Source organism: Branchiostoma floridae, chromosome 5, assembly GCF_000003815.2.
Source record: "Branchiostoma floridae strain S238N-H82 chromosome 5, Bfl_VNyyK, whole genome shotgun sequence".
Classification (NCBI taxonomy): domain Eukaryota; kingdom Metazoa; phylum Chordata; class Leptocardii; order Amphioxiformes; family Branchiostomatidae; genus Branchiostoma; species Branchiostoma floridae.
In genome coordinates this window covers 19,512,521-19,522,975 of record NC_049983.1, presented here as the reverse complement: position 1 = coordinate 19,522,975, position 10,455 = coordinate 19,512,521, and the positions used below count along the sequence as shown (strand labels likewise).

Below are 10,455 nucleotides of genomic sequence, written 5' to 3'. Positions count from 1 at the left end.
GATTGAACCAAAGGGTACAGAGTGAACTAGAGAGTACAGAGTGAACCAAAGTGTACAGAGTGAACTAGAGTGTAGGAGAGTGTACCAGAGTGTATAAGAGTGCGCTAGAGTGAATAGAGGGAAGCAGAGTACAGAGTGAACCAAAGTGTACAGAGTGAACTAGAGTGTACCAGAGTGTATAAGAGTGTATGAGAGTGCGCTAGAGTGAATAGAGGGAAGCAGAGTACAGAGTGAACCAAAGTGTACAGAGTGAACTAGAGTGTACCTGAGTGTATAAGAGTGTATAAGAGTGTATAAGAGTGCGCTAGAGTGAATAGAGGGAAGCAGAGTACAGAGTGAACCAAAGTGTACAGAGTGAACTAGAGTGTACCAGAGTGTATAAGAGTGTATAAGAGTGCGCTAGAGTGAATAGAGGGAAGCAGAGTACAGAGTGAACCAAAGTGTACAGAGTGAACTAGAGTGTATAAGAGTGTACCAGAGTGTATAAGAGTGCGCTAGAGTGAAGCTCAGAGTACAGAGTGAAACAAAGTGTACAGAGTGAACTAGAGTGTATAAGAGTGTACCAGAGTGTATAAGAGTGTATAAGAGTGCGCTAGAGTGAATAGAGGGAAGCAGAGTACAGAGTGAACCAAAGTGTACAGAGTGAACTAGAGTGTACCAGAGTGTATAAGAGTGTATAAGAGTGCGCTAGAGTGAAGCTAGAGAGTACAGAGTGAACCAAAGTGTACAGAGTGAACTAGAGTGTACCAGAGTGTATAAGAGTGTATAAGAGTGCGATAGAGTGAATAGAGGGAAGCAGAGTACAGAGTGAACCAAAGTGTACAGTCTGAGTGAACTAGAGTGTACCAGAGTGTATAAGAGTGTATGAGAGTGCGCTAGAGTGAATAGAGGGAAGCAGAGTACAGAGTGAACCAAAGTGTACAGAGTGAACTAGAGTGTATAAGAGTGTACCAGAGTGTATAAGAGTGTATAAGAGTGCGCTAGAGTGAATAGAGGGAAGCAGAGTACAGAGTGAACCAAAGTGTACAGAGTGAACTAGAGTGTATAAGAGTGTACCAGAGTGTATAAGAGTGTATAAGAGTGCGCTAGAGTGAATAGAGGGAAGCAGAGTACAGAGTGAACCAAAGTGTACAGAGTGAACTAGAGTGTACCAGAGTGTATAAGGGTGTATGAGAGTGCGCTAGAGTGAATAGAGGGAAGCAGAGTACAGAGTGAACCAAAGTGTACAGAGTGAACTAGAGTGTATAAGAGTGTACCAGAGTGTATAAGAGTGCGCTAGAGTGAAGCTGGAGAGTACAGAGTGAACAAGAGTGTACAGAACTGTACTGGAGTGTACAGTGTGAACCAAAATGTACAAAAAGTGCTTATGTTAAATTACACGTACTTATTAGCATGTGAATGTATGCATGCTGCTCATTTGCATATATGGGACAAAACCATGCTCCCGCTACCAAAAAAGTTTACATTATCTCATTCCACTGTGATCTGTTGCTGGAATTCGAAAGGCTTTGTATGATTTGTTGAATGTCTAATTTGTGGTAAACCTGTAAAACATCTGAAAAATCCAGTCAATACCTCAAAGATTTAACTTGTAGATCAACAAACATTCATTATAGCTGTCCATTTTTGTGCTAGGAAGTTTCTTGCCACATGCACTATTTGCTTCAGCATCAGAATAAAGTACCATTGCAATATAAATGCACCTGGTTGACTATGAATCATAGGATGTGTCATACAAGGCTAAGAGAAGTCTTCCACGCAAGTAATTATGATGATTACTCAAGCAGAAAAGTCTTGATTCCGCCGTTTCAATCATTCATGCTCACCTAAGCTGTGCACAGGCACAAATCCAGCATCTGCAGTACCCTAGCCGCAAGATCCTAAATCATGACAGATCACATAGGAACCGAGAATCAGGGACACCCAGGCAACTTCATTTATTGATAGCCTTTTAAAGTTTTCGGGTAGTAGTTTCGGATGGCTTTTGACCTGACCCCCTCCCTCCATTTTTCTGGAACCGGATGATGGGATACATTTGTGGGTAAGAGGTGGCTGACAAGATTTATGGGATATATCCAGCTTTGGGTAACATTAGGTAGCCAACTGTGTGGAGCATAGTAAGTTGCATTCATGTGTAATGCTAAGTTCACCTTTATCTGCAGGGAAACCTATATCCGTTGTTTTTCAAGAAAAGTATTAAGAGAATGCAAGTATGGTTTTAAACTGTAATATTTTGAAAATACTGCAGTTTTAAAATGCCTTCCATCAATTTGCATTCGATATTGATAAATACTCTGTTTTTCAAAACAACGGATATATATTACCCAGCAGATAAAGGTGAACTTGCCTTGCCAGGGGTTTGTTTTTGCCATTTGGTGAGTCTGTTTGTCCATATGCTAGGCATGTTTCACCAATGAGTGACAAGAAGTGAAGAGCTAAAAGTCAGAGTTGCAAAAATGACAGGAAGTAGGCGGTAGAATTATTCATTTTCTAAACCTTGATTAACAGACATTCCAGGTCAAGGGGTCAATGGAAGAGGCTACTAATTTGAGAGGTGGTAGGCTAATTATTTATGGGGAGGTATAATTGATTTTGGTCTGCCTGTCTATGATTTAGCAATTAGATTAGATGTAGGAAAAATTTGGAACAGCCAAGATTTACACATTGTAATTTACCTATTAAATACATTAGCTGCAAGAAACATGTTTACTTGAATGTTTGAATTTACTTGTTAAATGTTTGCTATGAAAACAAGGTAACATTTGAATGGCCAGTATTTAAAAAAAACAATTGCAGTCTGCATCAGAGTTCCCTAAGTTCAGCCATTCTACAATGAGTCAATGATGACAAATCTACAAGCAACACTATACTTACCGTCATATTATAGTTCTATGATCATCAGCTATTCCCTAAGATGTACAGAGTAAGAATAGCTTTTATCAAATTCCAGGGTCCATTAGGCGAAATTGTTTTGTGACCCCGTGGATATTGAAAGGTGCAGCACCTGTGTCACCCGGGTTAGCATTGATTTAACCACATTTCACAAAAATTGGCAGTTGAAGACTGATCTTGCGAAAAAGCCATTACGTTTTACTACCGTTCCAACTTGCGGTTGAACTTTCCTTTTTGTGGGAAATGACACCCATCCATAAGGCACTCCTGGTCTAATGACATAATTGATTCCCTTTATTACACGCTATGTGTTTTTGTAAGGGGAGATCTATGGTTCTATTACAAAAATGAGTCATTAACAACCTGGCACAAATGAGGTGTCTCCGTGCAAGATGTTTAAGCACGGGAGTGTGAACTTCTCCATTATGTAAGGATATTTACTACCCAGCGATGTGCCAAAAAGCAGAACATGTTCTAACTGGGTAACTTATTATCATCGTTATCGCAAAACTCTGTTCGATAACTCCTAATGTAAAGTCAAGGATTTACAGCCCTTTCAAGGGAAACTTCAATCAATGTCAAAAAGGGAACACCCCACACAATTGTAAAGGTATCGACTGCAAAAAATAAATGTCCACGCTTGCTCAATAGAAGCTGCGGCAAGGCTGATAAAGGGTAATCAACGGCTTGTGTGCCTCGCAAATTACCCGAGTAGTAATCTCACTAATGAGGTAAAATGTACGCTCTAAATGACACAGTGATCACGGCACGGGACTGGGACCTTGAGATAAAACTTCTGTAATGATCACAAAGTTTCCTTCTGTATCAAACTGTGTCATGTGTTCAGCAGTTCCTCGAGGGAATCCATTTTGTGTCATTACGCAGAGATTCAGAACACCGAACTTTATACCACCTGCATAGAATCCCCGGAGAAGACAAACCTGCCAAGACGCCATCTTATGAAACAGAAGCATTCTGACAAGACGGGGCGATGACAGTGACAGATTGGCAAGAAAACTGGAGTGTGAAAATTCAATGTGTAAACAGATGGTGTGCCTTAAAGGTTAATAATGTGTACAAATTCTACCAGCAGTCTTTTGATCAGTAGTGCTTCACCGTTTTGAGTCGGGAAGGAATGATTAATGACGCTATTGTCAAGTAGTGTTACCGAGTAATATCCAGAAGTGCACTCTTATGATGAAACCACACAAAACTTCATCACAGTTTATTACAGACGTCTAAACCTGCTGGTGAATGCGATTTACCGCCACTCACTTATACAAAAAAAGGGAGATTGAAGCCAACAGTAAGAGTAACTTCAAACTTTGCTCCAATAGCAGGACTCACAAGTTTGCACTTACCTGTAAAAGTAACCTTTTCACCATTGGAAAACCTTTTCACCATTGGAAAACATGTGAAATATCAAACTCCTAATTATGGCAATCAATCTGATGAGTCGTCACGGGATGTGGAACATAATTAACCATTACCAAGGAGGCTATTAATTACATACCAGGCTTAGTTCCTTCCTTCCTTGTATGTCATTACTTTTTCAATAAAGAAAGGTGTGAGATCAATACAGTCAGTGGAGGACATCGGCCCTACATTTTTGTACACTTTTGTAGGAGATATGACCTAGTCTACATGTAACACTAGTTCACCTTTATCCGCGGGGTAACCTATATCCATTGTTTTTCAAAACAGTGCATTTAGGCACATCAAGTTGACGGGTGGTAGTTTTAAGCTGCAATATACTGAAAATATTGCAATTTCAAACCAATGTCTGTCGATGTGATATCCCCAAATACCACGTTTAAAAGCAACGGATATAGGTTACCCAACGTATAAAGGTGAACTAGCGTTAACACTAGTTTAATTTATTCTGCGGGGTAACCTACATGACTGTGTAACTCGTTGTCTTTAAATGCTTGGTACTTAGGGATATCAAGTCGACGGACGGTGGTTTCAAACGGCAACATTTTCAAAATATACAACATGTAACATGATATCCATAAATACCCTGTTTTTAAGTACAAGGAACATAGGTTACCACACTGATAAAGGTGTACTAGTGTAAAAGCAAAATCTGCAGCTCAGGGCTGGGACTGGCCCCTCCCTGCATTCAAATTTTGGACTGGCCGCTATAAGCGCAATTCAATTAGGCTAGACGTGACCCAATATTTCCTTCAGATCATCGATAAGCAAATCCTATAAATACTTCAATTCATCAAAATATGCTGGTCTTATGAAATTGTAAATTTTGGTAAAAACAATGCAAAATACTGAAATCAATATCAATTGTATGCATGTGTCTTATGATCTTCAGATCACTTCCCCTACTAAACACTAAGAAGAATGTTATGCCTTGTTTTCCAAGATTGCAAATAACCATTAGAGAAATTATGGTCCAAAAACCTCATTATGAATACAGGTATTGGAAAGCCACTGAGCAAAAATTAACCATGCAGTAAGGGAAAGTTTCTATACAAGAAATTTTTATAGCACTTACAGGATGTATCATTATTAGAATATGTCCACATGTGACTAATGATTACATCTAAAAGAAGTGGGAGGCAAAGATTTACTAGCACTATAGTTGCACCAAAAGATTGCACTGCTAAAAGGGCTTAATCAATGATACACATTCTGCAAAGAGGTCAACACCATTTTGCATGAAGGTACAATATAGATATTCCCCTAACTGCACAGCAATCAATCAGAAATTCCTTTCATCGAGTTGCGGTTATGTTAAAATCAATTCAAACAAAGTACCACATCAGTAAAATGGGTACAGTGTGGTTCAACATCATCAATACTGGACAGCAGGGCATTAAACTTGCTACAACTTATCATGCAACTTTCGACAGGTTGTAATGAAACATATAGTATGGCTAGTAAAGCCGGGATGATGATGATGAGTAAAGCAGCTAAAATTTCCCTTTGTTGAAGGAACAGTACATTTGTAAATAAAATGCATTCAACGCAGGTTTAAGTTTGCACATTTGAATGTCAACAGTGCTGTAAATAGTTTCTGGACTGAATTCAAACAATTTTATCATAAATCAACATAAAAACACTGCCATAGTTTTGTGATTGTTATCTATGTAACTGCATGTCTGTGGTTGGAGGGATTGAAAAGGTGTCAAAAACAATAAAACACTTAATTTGTCATGAGAGACAGTAGAAAGGTCAGCTGTTATCTAGGGATTTATCTATTTGTTTTTATTGGTGAGGTTTTTTGTAAACAAGTAATTACAAACTTTTCTTTGAAGAAAAACAGGTGTGAAGCAAAGCTGCAGGCAGAGAGGCTACAAGGTCACTGGTTACATTACACAAGGGCAGAATGTGGAGATGGATAAGGGCAAAGATATACAACACTAGATACAACCATTATCCACACGTGTCGTAAAACGGAGACAGGGGGTCATAAAAACAAAAGGGCAGCATGCATAGCAGTCATATAGCGGCAGTTAAAGCAGGCATAAAATGGAGGCAAGCTCCAGCAGATTAAAGTTAATGATGCCCTGGAGGTATATCAAACATGGCAGGAAGAAACCTACATTTTCACTGCGGCAGGAAAGTCTCACAATCTAAGTACCAGCTGCCAGCGTCGGGTTGACCAGAGATTGATTTCCAATACGAAGGGAAGGAATCTTGTCGCTTGAGGCAGGCCTTCTGACAGGAGAAAATAAATCCTCGGCCAACTTTACTGTCCAAGGATTCTCCAACTGGAATTACAAACTGCGAAACTTCTTTGAGGCTTGTTTGCTACTGAGACCTCAGTATTGATCTTCACTGACTACAGGAAAACTACATGCTTTGCGAGCACTTCAATTAAGAGTTTGAAGTTTTCTTGTCTGCTTTGATGTTTCAAATGGTGTTGCTGAGGTGCTCTGCTTTCTTGTTTCATTGCAGCTGAGTTACATGGACTACAAATGAGTACATGTCCAGGAAAATGCTTGCAATATGTTTAACTCACAGTTAGAAGTTTTTATGTTGTTTAACAGTATGGATGTGATAATACATGGTTGCAGCAGAATGTCTGATACAATTCGATAACTTATTTTCTTCTTTTACTCATCATAAAACCCTTGTATGAGCAATTGCAAAACCTTGAAAAGGTTCAAAATGCACTTCTTTCCCCCAGGGAAGATGGTCAGAGTTCTGTATAAAATGCTGAAAAACACTTTGTATTGCCAACTACTTTTTGTAATATTGAAGTAAAAACTTTATTTATTTACCCTCCACCTTCCATGCTTTATTACTGACATTGCCCACATTTAATACTAACAAGTTTAATACATGCCTTTATCCCATTTACACAATAACTATTTTACAGCTTTCACACCTTGCACTTTTCAGCATCTAAAGAGCATCAATCACAATTCTTGGCAATCAAAATGTATACCATGATCAACTCGTAAATCAGCATAATTGTAAACATTTAACAGTCAAACAAATCACTGTTTGAATGGGTAACTGCCTGATTACCAATTAGACAGAGCAAGGACGATCAAAGGAGTCTGGTACAGCTGTGGTTAAGTGTGATCATAGATACAGTTTTAACAATGAAGTTTATCACTCCCCAATGGAATAACACATCCTTTATCATGCCAAAGGCTATGTTTATTGAAACTTTCAGATGCAGCCAAGGTCAAAGAGCGAAAGCTATGTGCTGTTATATCCTACCAATAGTTGGCTAAGCATTCAATATTAGAATGCTAAAAAATTATGGTTTATGAACATCATCAGCACTTCTAGCAAAGAACCTTTCTCCCTGCTACCATTAAGCTATGGACTGCCTCCCACAGGACATTGTAAATACCAGAAACTTACAGAACTTCAAACGAAAAGTAAATGCCCACCTCAGCACCACTCGCCAGTGTACTGTATTGTAAAATGTTATTCAGTTGAGCTCAGCTGCCAATGATCAGGTGGTGGACACAGCATAGATTTAAAAAAAATGCAAACTGTAGTTGTGGAGAGTAACAGATAACATAAAGAACCACATTTCGGGCATTATATGTATGGGTACCACAATGATAAAAGGAAATGTTAGTGATCTTACAGTACAGCCAAGTCACAGTGAGGAACAGGCAGATGATCATGTGACCAAAGTACTTCAACCAGGGGACTATAGCTGAGAATCAATTTAAGACATTATTGACCATTACTCACCTAGAATTCAGCACCACGGACAGGGAACATAGCCTGGCCACCCTCAGCACAAATAGCTGTACCGCCCACTCGATTAAAGCTGTACTGTTCAGTACATTATCTCTAGAACAGAAGACACACATGATGGGGAGAACATTGCTGGCTGGCTGGGATTGATTGTGTTCAGTCAAGTAGAAAGTTTGGATTTTCCCCGAATTGAGCTCCCTATACTGCTGGTGTCCATATTTGGTTTGACTAAATCAATAGAAAATGAGAGCTGAGAGCAAATATATGTTTTACCATGTGCTGGAGTCTCAGAGTGGGTGTTTGGGTGGATCATTAAAGGCATTAAATGTTGATTCCAAAACACAAAAATGCAGTTGTACTTCCACTAATGTTACTCTAATTTCTAAGACTTGCAAAGTCCGCTTTGTCCCCTTTATGAAACCAATACAACCCACCTCAAGTGCCTAATTCTTTCTTACCAAACACCAAAACCAAAAATGCAGTTGTAACTCCACTAAATGTTACTCTAATTTCTAAGACTTGCAAAGTCCGCTTTGTCCCCTTTATGAAACCAATACAACCCACCTCAAGTGCCTAATTCTTTCTTACCAAACACTTCAGTTTGCCCTAACTACTAGTAATTTTCATCCCTCCATTTTTCTGTCAAGTCAATGAATCAAACTAGAGCTTGCAGATCTGCCGGGATCTCATTACACATAATTCACACCTCCACCTTTTGACATTTGATGCGTCTCAGTAGGACACAGTTGTCCACCTGTGGCGTACTCACCTGATTCACCCCAGTGATTGGCTCATAACACAGGTGTGCGGACCACTGCACATCTGTCAGGGAGAAGTAGGCCAAGGACAGCGCGTCTCTCAAGATGGGGCCCAAGATTACTCATCATCCTCCAACCTGTGGGATGTAGCACTATGTAGTTTAACGGAAGTGTAGATCTTATTAAGTGTTCTTATGTTTACATGTCTTTATGTGTATTCAGGCCACAGCAAGTAAATTTCATGGATGACATCAGCATGCTGATTAATTTTTGCCTGCTTTCAGAAAAAAAAACAAGAATCTGTCAGGGAGAAATTGGCCAAGGACAGCGTGTCTTTCAAGATGGGGCCCAAGATTACTCATCCTCCTCCAAGCTGTGGGATGTACAGTAGAAGCTGTTAATTGCACAGCTTATTTTGACAGCGTATTTTGTACAATTATCTGGCTGGTGCAATAATGCAAAGTTGTCCAGCTAGACTGCACCTTTGTTTATTCATGAAAGCTCAAATTGGCCCCCAAGCCACTTTTCATTGAGGTCATGAGGGAAGAGGCAAGGGTCAGACAAGGTATATAACAGAGATACAATTGACATCGTTTAAAGTCCTTATAAGTCTTGGGACTTGGGGATTCCCTGCAGTTAACTGAAGTTTGCGTTAATCCGTTGTGCTGGCTTCTAATGTAGCTGTGTTTAGTTGAATGGAAGAGTAGATCTTAAGCCTTTTAATTGTGATTACGTCTTTATGTGTATTTATGTACACTCTCAAAATCTATAATGAAATAAATTTTCCCCCAGTTCACCTTTATCCACAGGGTAACCTATATCTGTCCACTGGGGAATACTTGTAGGCTTTAAGATCTATCTTTGAAGTCTTAAAGTGCTCATTGATGTTCCCTTTTCTTTTTGTTTGTTTGACAGTGGTAGAAAAACACTAAAGCACTCTTCATTCATAAAATGAAACCAAAGATGTGATTTTACTTAATTGGTATTAACATTTTTAAAACAAACTGAACACCAACTCACACTATTACTGTAAATGCATCTAAGTTTGCAGGGATGTAATTTTGCGTTAGCGGGAAAGTGAAGTGTCCGCTGTGGTTTTAAGTTTGCGGTAGTGCCATACAATGTAGTCACATTCTGTAATGGAAAAATGTTTGCTGTGGTTTTAATTTCACAGTAAGACTGCCTCGCGAAAACCGCGAACATAAAACCACTGCAAACATTATGGCATTTACAGTACTTCACACTTTAAGACACACATTTCGGGGTAACTAAGGTGACTGATTATAATAATTGATGCCATACCCCCATGATTGACAGCTGGGACACAGGTGGACAGACGGCAGCCGGCGCCAGTTGGAGACCACGTGAAAGATTCAGACACACGTTCTGAGACAACCGAGCCGCCAGCCTCCGTACCAACCATAGATCAACTTGACCCAACCTGCGGAGTAAAGGGAAACTTGATCATGAAGCATGGGAGCCCGACAGCGGAAGTTATCTGGGGAATGATGGATGAAGGCTGCACAGGTGAAAGAACAGCACACAGACACTGAGGTCAAGGACATAATTACACCACATCTGGGACTTAAGATAAGACAAACATACGCTCCATTGACTGTTG

General features: G+C 39.6%; 1 long non-coding RNA gene across 1 annotated transcript in view; it reads right to left on the bottom strand.

The window, feature by feature from the left end:
* LOC118416441 overlaps positions 1 to 10,455 on the bottom strand; it is a 79,066-nt gene that overhangs the window by 47,919 nt on the left and 20,692 nt on the right. The window contains exons 3-5 of the long non-coding RNA XR_004831201.1: positions 10,137 to 10,275; positions 8,846 to 8,971; positions 8,071 to 8,172 (exon numbers count right to left, since the gene is read on the bottom strand). This is a non-coding gene — a long non-coding RNA (uncharacterized LOC118416441). The remainder of the gene's footprint in view (positions 1 to 8,070; positions 8,173 to 8,845; positions 8,972 to 10,136; positions 10,276 to 10,455) is intronic.